The sequence below is a fragment of the Castor canadensis genome, chromosome 12 (assembly GCF_047511655.1).
Source record: "Castor canadensis chromosome 12, mCasCan1.hap1v2, whole genome shotgun sequence".
Taxonomy (NCBI): domain Eukaryota; kingdom Metazoa; phylum Chordata; class Mammalia; order Rodentia; family Castoridae; genus Castor; species Castor canadensis.
Genome location: NC_133397.1, coordinates 83,947,161 through 83,956,802, shown reverse-complemented (window position 1 = coordinate 83,956,802; position 9,642 = coordinate 83,947,161). Strand labels below are relative to the sequence as shown.

The 9,642-nt window shown below is 38.3% G+C and overlaps 1 protein-coding gene across 2 annotated transcripts in view; it reads left to right on the top strand.

The window, feature by feature from the left end:
- Nucleotides 1-9,642, top strand: part of Tmem131 (transmembrane protein 131) — a 174,694-nt gene that overhangs the window by 34,648 nt on the left and 130,404 nt on the right. The gene's annotated exons all lie outside the window — the stretch shown is intronic.

The window sequence follows — 9,642 nt, the reverse complement described above, 5'->3', positions numbered from 1 at the left end:
GTATTAAACTTTTCATCTTTTTTGTCTCCAAACATTTTATGACATTTTTTTTCCTCTTTCTTTCCTCACTTCATCCATGAAGACCTTATCCCAATTTTGTTTTCATTTCTCCATTTTTTCCTCTCTATATTTACAACTCTTCTGTAACATTTCTTTCTTTCTTTTTACAATTACTCTGTAAACTTTATTAATCACAGTTTTAGCTAGTGATTAATAAATCACTCCCTTCTGGAGGCTATCCTACACCAAAAGCAGACCTATCTACTTTACAAAGGATGTTTAACTTGTTAGGTGTTAATTTAACTCTATAGTCTCCATTAAATCCCTTTTTAAAGTTATTAATCATACACTCCAAGGGAGTGCTTTTACTCTGATGTCCACCCATCTCCTCCCATTACCAGCTGGCAAGACAGACACAGAGGGGGAGGGACTTTGGAAAAGCACTCACTTCATCCATCTCTTGCTGCTCCCCTCACAGGGACTTAGGTGCCTCTTTGGCCCCAGTGAGTCCATATAAACCCTGGACTGGAGGCCCCGTTGGGGCTCATCCATGACCTTATGAGTTCGCCATGGAACCAAGGATCGGGACTCCTCACTCACTTCACAGCTGGGCTGCGTCACAGTCTCGCACTTTTTATACACTCTCACACGGCACAGTACTTCCACCCCACTCCTTAAACCAAAGAGACACAGTTTCACCCCAACAGGCAGTTATTAGCGGTCTCTGGGAGGTGATCAGACTCCCCTTCTGCCTCCTAAGGCAGCCCTGAATTCAAACCTGGGTTCTTACCAGTATGAAGAGCAGTGCTCCTAAGTTGGTTCCTGTGCCTCAGTGGGTTCCTTTGTGTATCTGCAGCCCTCGCCCTGACTCACTGGAAGGATGAATCCCCCCTCTGCATCAATTTGTCTGTTGTACCTGTGGGATCTCCTCCCAGTGGATCAGGGAATGCACCCTGGTGACAAGGGAGGTGATAACTCACCATCTCCCGTAATCCCGGACGAGTCCCCAAGTAATGTTGCAGGAAATTATGAGCTGAGATAGGAGTCTCTGAGGCAGGTTAGCAGGAAGCAACATTTCTTGTGCTGGCACAGACCCAGCAGACTCGTGTCCAAAGGCTGAGCCCCGAGAACAAAGGGTCTCACCTTATATACCCTTGCAAGCAGGTTACAGAAGCAAAAACCAAAGCTCAGCCCACATATGGCTGCATGTGATTTCATTGGGTATTTCATTTCCCCAGTGCTATGTGACCTTCATGTTTCAATTCTTTAAGTTTTATCACTCTGCTTTGCCATCCCTTCCTCTGTCTCATCGTCAGAACACAGCCTATCTGTTTCTTTTCTGGCCCCTTTCTTGCCACACCATCACTTCTGGCTCCAGCCTCTTCTCTAAGACCTCAATATGCTCCTTGAATTTCAGACCTGTGAAATTTAGATTTGTAATTGACTCATTCCACAGTGAGATCATAACATAACCTTTCCCCTCCCTATCATTTGAATTAGCTGGTGTCTTCTGTTTGTAGCCAGTGGTCAGAACCAAAAATGGTATCCTTAGAGCTTTGAAACAAACCAGGGCAGATTAGAGACCAATTAGGATTTGTGCCTGTTTAGAAGAGGGTGAAAAATGCAATGATGTTTTATTTTCATGTAATCAAAAGTAAAACATTAACTAACTAGATTTTTAGTAATGGCAAAATACATATTTAAGAGAAACATTGAGTACTTGGGCACAACAGAACTTTTGGCTTTGGGGTTTGGGATTTTTATAGAAACTCTACTTGGTTTGAAACTTGCCAAACTTGGCAACTTACTTTTTTCTCTTTATAAAAATCCTAACATTTATTTGAATATCTAATTTCATCTTGGAATTCTATGGAACAATTCTTTTGCCTTAAAATTTCTCAGAGATAAGAAATAAGCTATTAAAGACTCATAGTGAATAATATTACTGGACCATGTACTTATAAAAGTAAAAGTGATTTTATTAAGTATAAAAATCTAGTTTACACTGCTTAAGAAAGACAGATAAATATTCTTTAAATCTCTTTCTCTAATTGTAACACATTCCCAACTTAACATCAAACTTCCATGATAAACCTAAATGAGGCCATGTTTTTCTAACTATTTTAGACCATTAATTTCACTTAAAGCAATTTTTGCCTTTAAAAATACGTCTGGTTGTGTTTAATGTTAGTCTCTCCAGTCGAATTGTTGGTTTATTCTGCTCTCTGCTTCTGCTCTTCTAGGCCTGTCATTTGAACTTTAAAATGTACAACTCTGGTAAAATTGCATGTGTTACATAGGAAATGAGCGGGCTTAATAGCTATATAATTTCATTGCCCTTTTTCTCCTGAAAATTTGTGCTATTATGAGGGGAATTGTGCATCAAAATTAAACTTAGCTTTCCTCTTTGAGTCTATTGGCTAAAATTTTAGTCATCTTTGATTACTGAGTAGTTCTTAACTCTATGGTGATAAGAAACTAGACTGGAATCTTGAGCAGATAAAACAGGATGTAGGTGTGGTAAATACTGAACTGTAGATGATTTCTTGGGTGTGCCTCACCTTAAAAAAAAAATCAAATAGTATTTCCCCTGAGTTGGTGAGATTAACTACTTTCTCAGTCTGTTTGCCACCTAAAGTAGAGTATCATGAAAAAAGATCCTACATTGATGCTTTTTGCTAAAGAGAGCAGCAGGTATCAGGAGAAAGAAGACTAGAGACTTGAGGCTGATGGCTACTGGAAAGATGACTTGTGCTACAAAAGCCAGACAGTCTGAGAGAGGTCAGGAAGAGCCACACCTTCACTTGTCAACTTTGATTAATTTTTAAATAGAAGCTTAACACATGTTCAGTGTAATGCATATGTCTTAAGTACATGGCTTTTAAAAAATTTTATATATGTAAATATTTGTAACTGTCATCCAAATGAAAATGTACATTATGCAGTATTGATTGAGTTTGAGAGTATAGATGTATGTATGTGTTTTATTTTTTTGTCCTTGTGCTAAAATTTTGAATTTTGGCATGGTTTAACTTAATGATTGACGGTTGATAGCTATTACCATCATGCTAAAGTTATGTATTTCTTTTTTTCATGGTTGTATATTTCTGAAGGGGGAATACTTCAATATAATAAACCAGTTGGGTATGTAGGTATAAGAGTTAAGACAAGGAAAATAGTCACAGTTTTTGAAGAAAAGCCTTTGTGTAGTTGATGTGAGATTGTAATTTGGAATCCTTCAAAAGCTATTGCCTAAAAATAACCAAGGAAATCATGTATGGCATATAGAAAGGGATGTTGACCATTTAGAGATAGGCACATCAAGGCATAATTAATGAACAACAAACTACACACATTAAAGCTGTACAGTTTTGGCCCACGTGTATACCTGTGAAACTCTCGCCACAATGATAATAATGAGCATATGCATACCCTCATAGGTTCTTTGTGACCATTTATTACCTTCCCCCCAATCCTGGCAATAGCTTTTCTGATTTCTGGCATTATAGATTAGTTTGCATATTCTAAAATTTTACATAAAGAGAATCATAAGTGTGTATTCTTGTTGTCTTCCTTCTTTCAGCATATAGATTCCTCCGTTATGTTGTAAATGGCTATACCACAATTTGTTTATCTTTTCATCATGGATTGGAGTGTTGATTGTTTCCTCGGAATATTCACATACAAGTTGTTCTATGCACATGTATTTCACTTTTTCTTAGGTAAATATGCATGAATATAATATCTGGAAGGTAGGTGTATGCTTAATCTTTTCAGAAACTACTACTATATTTTCCAAAGTGATTGTACCATTTTACATTTCCGTCAGTTGTTTATTAGTGTTTCAGTTCCTTCACATCCTTGCCAACACTTGGGATGATAGGGATTTTAAATTTTATTTATCTTAATGGGTATGTAGTAATGCCTTATTGTGTATTTAATTGATTTCACTAGTGACTCAGGATGTTTATCTATTTATTATCTACTTTTCTTAAGGCAGGGTCTCACTATGTATCCTAGACTAGCCTTGAACCCACTGTGTCACCCAGGCTGGCTCTCAAACTCACCTTCCTCTTCCTTTAGCTTCCCATGCCCCAGCCCTTTTTGCTTTAGTTTATTTTTCAGATAGGGTCTCGCTTTTACTCAGGGCTAGTCTTGGACCATGATCCTCCTTCCTCTACTTCCTGAGTTGGTAGGATTTACAGGCGTGAACCACCACACCCATCTTGTTTTATGAGATAGGGTCTCGATAACTTTTTTGCCAGGAATGGCCTCAAACCATGATCTGTCTCTACCTCCTGCTTAGCTGGACACTTTGCCCAGCTTGTTTCATGTGCTGTTCATATTGTCTTTGCTTAAATGTTTGTTCAGTTCTGTCCTAAAATTGAGATTTTCTTATTTAGTTGTAAGTTTTATTTATATATTCTGGTTGTAAGTCCCTGGTCAGATAAATGTTCTACAAATATTATTTCTAGTTTGTGGCTTGAATTTTTACTTCCATCTTTTGAAGAGTAAAAATTTCTTTAATAATTTAAATCTGATTTTTTAAATTTATCGTTATAGTTCATGGTATGTGCATATGTATGTATATGTGTATAAAGAGACAGAGACTTAAGAAATTTTGTCAAATTCAAGATTATTAAAATTTTCTGGTTGATTTCTAGAATTTATCTATTTAAGCCTACAGCATCCAGAATTCCAGGTGGTCTCCCATCCAAGTACAAACTAGGCTCCACCCTGCTTAGCTTCTGAGATCCAATATGTTCAGGGTAGTATGGCTGTATGTAGACTTGAGGAGTTTTAGAATTTTAGCTCACATGTTAAGTTCTGCCATTGACTTTGATTTTTGTAATTGAGTTGTCAGGTTACTTTTTTTCTCCCCCCCACTCCTTTCTGTCTCAAATTTTACTCAGCATGGTTTATTGAAAAAATCATTTTCCCGTATTGAATTTCTTTGCCCCTTCATCAAAATCACTTGACCATGTAGTTTAGTGATGTACTGCAGACGCTTGATTTCATTTTTCCTCTAACAACACCCAGTCTTCGCTTAAAGATATGCCAGTACTCTACAAGTCTAAAATTTTCACTTTATCACTTCACTAAGCACATTATGTTTTACCTTGCTTTTGGGATACCATTTCCTTTTTGAGAAGTATACTTTCACAAAATCAGGGCAAGGAAACAGTAGATCACACAATGTTTTAAACACAACTGACGATACAGGACTGACTGAGAGAGCTTCCTTTTCTTTACCAGCTGAGCTGTGGAATGTGCACACAGTAATTTAAATATTTGTTTTTGAAATTTCTTTTGATTTTAAAAAATTTTTTTATATTGACTGTGATTGGTCAAAACTGCATGTAATGAATCTGTTAATAAGGTGGTTTTATTATATCTTGGCTCACGGTTTCAGAGATTTCATCTATGGTTTGCTTGCTCCACTGCTATGGGATGTGGTGAGGCAGAATATCATGGTCATAGAAGCATGTGGTTAGGAGACTGCTTAACTTATGGCAGCCAGGAATCAGAGAGGTGACTGCCTGTGCCAATAGTTTTCTTCTTCCCCTTTTATTCTCTGGGCCCAGACCACGTAGGTTGGTGCCCTCATATTCTAGGTCAGTCTTACCCACTTAGTTAATCCTCTGTGGAGGAGGCCTACAATTGTGCCTTGCTGATCTAGGCATCTCTCAATCCATTCACGTCCACAAGACCAACTAATGCCCTTTATCAGTTTACAGAAAAGTCTTTTTATTCCTGTTTTGTCAAGATCTTTTATCATGAATGAATGGGGAATTTTGTCAAATGCTTTTTCTGTGTTTGTTGAGATTGTTTTAAGTGCATAGGTTGAATTGTCTTTTTTGTTTTTGAGACAGGGTTTCACTATGTACCCCAGGTTGGCTTTGAACTCATCCTCCTGCCCCCATGCCTCCAAGTGGTGGGATTTGTGACACTAGGCCCAGGTATTTTCTAGTTTCTTAATTATTCAGCTCTTTGGATATATAGTAAAAAACATGTAAGATAATATATGATTACCTAACACTTAGTATGTAATCTTATGTATTGCGTACTATACATATATGCAGTGTAGATGTTGCATGTGCAGAGACCATATCTTAGAATAAATTACTTATTATTGTAATTAACACAAGATAAAAATCCCTGAATAATAGCTGAGTTAGCACAAGTGTGTCATTTTAGCTGACACTTAAGATAGCTGTAATACCACTGTAGTTGCAGACACATTAGTAACTTATTATTGTTGTCACAGTTAATCTATAGCAGGAGTAAGGACACCAACCATCTCTTAGCCAGAATTTCCAACTTGGCATAATTAAATGAGTGTTCTATAGCTTGATGTTTGTCTTTTTGAAAGAGTATGTTTAAACATTAAAATTTTTATAACTCTTCTAAAATGATTTTCTGTTTTCTTAACCTTTTTCTCTCTCCCTCCTTTGCTGTGTCAGGTTGATCTTGAACATTTGATTCTCCTAACTCAGCCTCCCAAATGCTGGGGTTACAGGTGTGTGCCACTATGCCTGACATTAAATTTTTTATTTGAAATATTTTCAAACTTTCAGAAAATCTGTGAAAATTAAGCTAGGGTAAAAAGCACATAACCCTTTACAATAGCTTTACCTACTGTTGACAGTTTTCCCCATTTGCTTTATCATTTCATTCTCTCCACCCCCACACATACTAATAAAAGAATTTTTATACATGTAAGAACTGTAATTTAAAGCTCTGAAACAGCGATTATATTTTACTCTGGTGACACAGTATTTAAAATGAAATTCGGGTATAGTTTTAGAAAACATTCAGGGAGTAGAACACAAAGCTATGCATTATCTTTTTGTTGTTATTGTCTTTGAAAATATTGAGAGGCTGGGGAGGTATCTCAGTAGTAAAGTACTTGGTGAGCATGAGTAAGACTCTGAATTTGGTCCTCAGCACTGAAAAATAAATAGTGAATAACTTAAGTATTAAGCCAAGCATGATGGCACATACCTGTAATTCCAATAGTCAGGAGATGAAAACAAATATTACGAGTTTGAGGGCAGCCTGAGCTATATAGAGAGACCTGTTTCAAGAAACCCAAGAGCTAGAGATGAAGCTCAGTGGTTGTGCCTAGCATTCACAAGACCCTGTGTTTGATCAACAGCACTGCAAAAAGAGAGAGATTTAATTCCAATATCATAAGTTCATCTTTAATGTGTATAATTCAATGACTTTCTGGTTTTTACAGTATTCACAGGATTGTGCAACCATCACCTACCATTCTAGTTCCAAAGTATTTCCATCACTCTCCAAAGAAACCCAGTACACATTAGCAGGCATACTGTATTCCCTTCTAGCCCCTAGCAGCTGCTAATCTACATTTGCTTCCACAGATTTACCTACTCTGGACATTTCCTATAAAAGGAATACTAAAATATATGGTCTTTTGCCTTGTATCTGGCTTCTTTCATTTAGCATTAGTGTTTTGTTGTTTGGGTGGTTTTTGGAGACCCTCTGTAGCCTAGACTGGCTTCGAACTTGTAATTCTCCTGCTTAGTGTGTAAGTCAGCCTTTCATCATTGTGACAAAATACCTAAGAAACAACTTAAGGGAGAAGAGGTTTATTTTGGCTCATAGTTTCAGAGATTCAGTCCATGGTCATTTGGCCCCTCCACTGTGGGCCTGTGGTGAGGCATAGCATCATGGTGGAGAGACTGTAATGAAGCAGAGATACTCACCTCATGATGGCTGGGAAGGAGAGAGGGAAGAAACTAGCAAGCCCATGCTAACAGGTTTCCTCCTTCTGCTGTTTTTGTTCCCTCTAGGGTCCTAGCTTATTGGGTGGTACCACAGTACCCACATTGAGGACAGGTGCTCTCACCTCAGTTGCTGCCCACATTCTGATCATCTCTGGAAGTGTAGATACCCTGGAAGTATGCTTTGCTTATCTCTAGTTGTCTCTCAATCCAAGTTGATAATGAAGATTAGTTATCAGAAGTTAACATCTTGTCAAGTTGACACCCAAATACTTCTCTTTAAACCATACTTACTCTCCAAATAGAATACAATAACAAGGTCATAATTCCACCTAACATGATATTAGTAACACCCGTATAAAGAAAAATGTACTAATTCCTCCTCTAAAGTCTGAACAGTTCCAGTAATGCTCAAAAGATAAATTCAAAGTGTCTTCTGAGACTCAAGGCAGACTCTTAGCTTGAGATCCTATAAAAATCCAAAACAAATTGCACATTGCTAAGATAAATGACACGAGGTAAATGTTCCTATTCCAAAAGGGAGGAATAAGAGCATAGAAAGGAGAAATCAGCCAAAACAAAACTGAAACCCACCAGGCCAAATATTAAATCCTGTAGATCCATATCTGGCACCTGGACAACACACAATCATGATGTGAGCTCCAATGGGCTTGGACAGCCCTGCTTCTACAGCCTTGCCCGATGTAGCCCACATGGTCTCTCTCTTGATCTGGCTTTGCTCGCCTCTCGTGGCTTTCCTTAGCACATGTTCCACATTCCTGGCCTCTCCAAAATCCCCATGTGTCTCCATTGCATCTTAGGCTTCTCTATCACAGATTCCTCCATTGCCCTGTCAGGGTCTGCCTGCAGGGAACCCGACCCTGCTACACATTGCCTGGCCTCACAGGTCTTCCTTTGAAACCTGGGTAGCAGGTTTCTTGCATTCTGCACCTGGGTAGCATCATGTGGACTACACAAAGGCCTGCTGCCAGCTCAAGCAGAAACTGGTCCTCTTGGGACCATGAGCACAGTGACCTCTGAGTGCTTAGGAGCTGAACATGGTGAAATGAATCCTGGGAAAGCAACTTCCTTTGTGGCCCTGTATGAGCCTGGTGCCTCAGCAGTGTTCTCCAGGGAAGTTCTTTTCTTTTTAATTTGCCTATATTGATTGTACTAAATAATGGACTTCATTGTTATGTTTTCCCATGTGTATATGGTTACTTTGTTCATATTCACCTCTACCCTATTACCATTTCTTTTCTTTCCTACCTCCTGGTCCTCTTCCTCTTAAGGAAGTTTTTTAAATGAGTTTATACCTTGAGTCTCCTGTGGGTTAGCTCTTACTGAGAGCCCAACCCACTCAGGGCATCTTTCCTATTGTCATGATGCAAAGTACTTGACTTTTTAATGGCACTAATCTCTTCATAAACCATGCCTTTCTTAGCCCTAACTTTATGTGGGATTTTCTGACCAAAATGCAAGTTTTTCATATCTTTTTGCTCTACTTTTTCTTCAGATTGTCAGTATAAGTCTGGTTAAAGCAGGTAGCAATAGTCACACAACAGCCTGAATGCTAGGCTGCCTTGAAATTTCCTCCACCAGAGTAATTACTCCATCACCTTTAAATTCAGCCCAACACAAAGTCTTAGGGACTGACAAAGAGTAGACAAGTTCTTCGCCATAATGTAAGGTGCATGGCTCTTAGTCCAATCCCCAATGAAGTTCTTCTTTCCATCTGAAACCTCATGAGCACAGTAGTTAATGTCCACATTCCTATCATCATTCTGATCTGAGGTCTCCACCATAATCACCCATTAAGCTTTGCTTACAGCATTCTACATATTTTCTTGCTTGCTTCTCCAGACTTTCCCAAATTCTTCCAAAGGCTTCT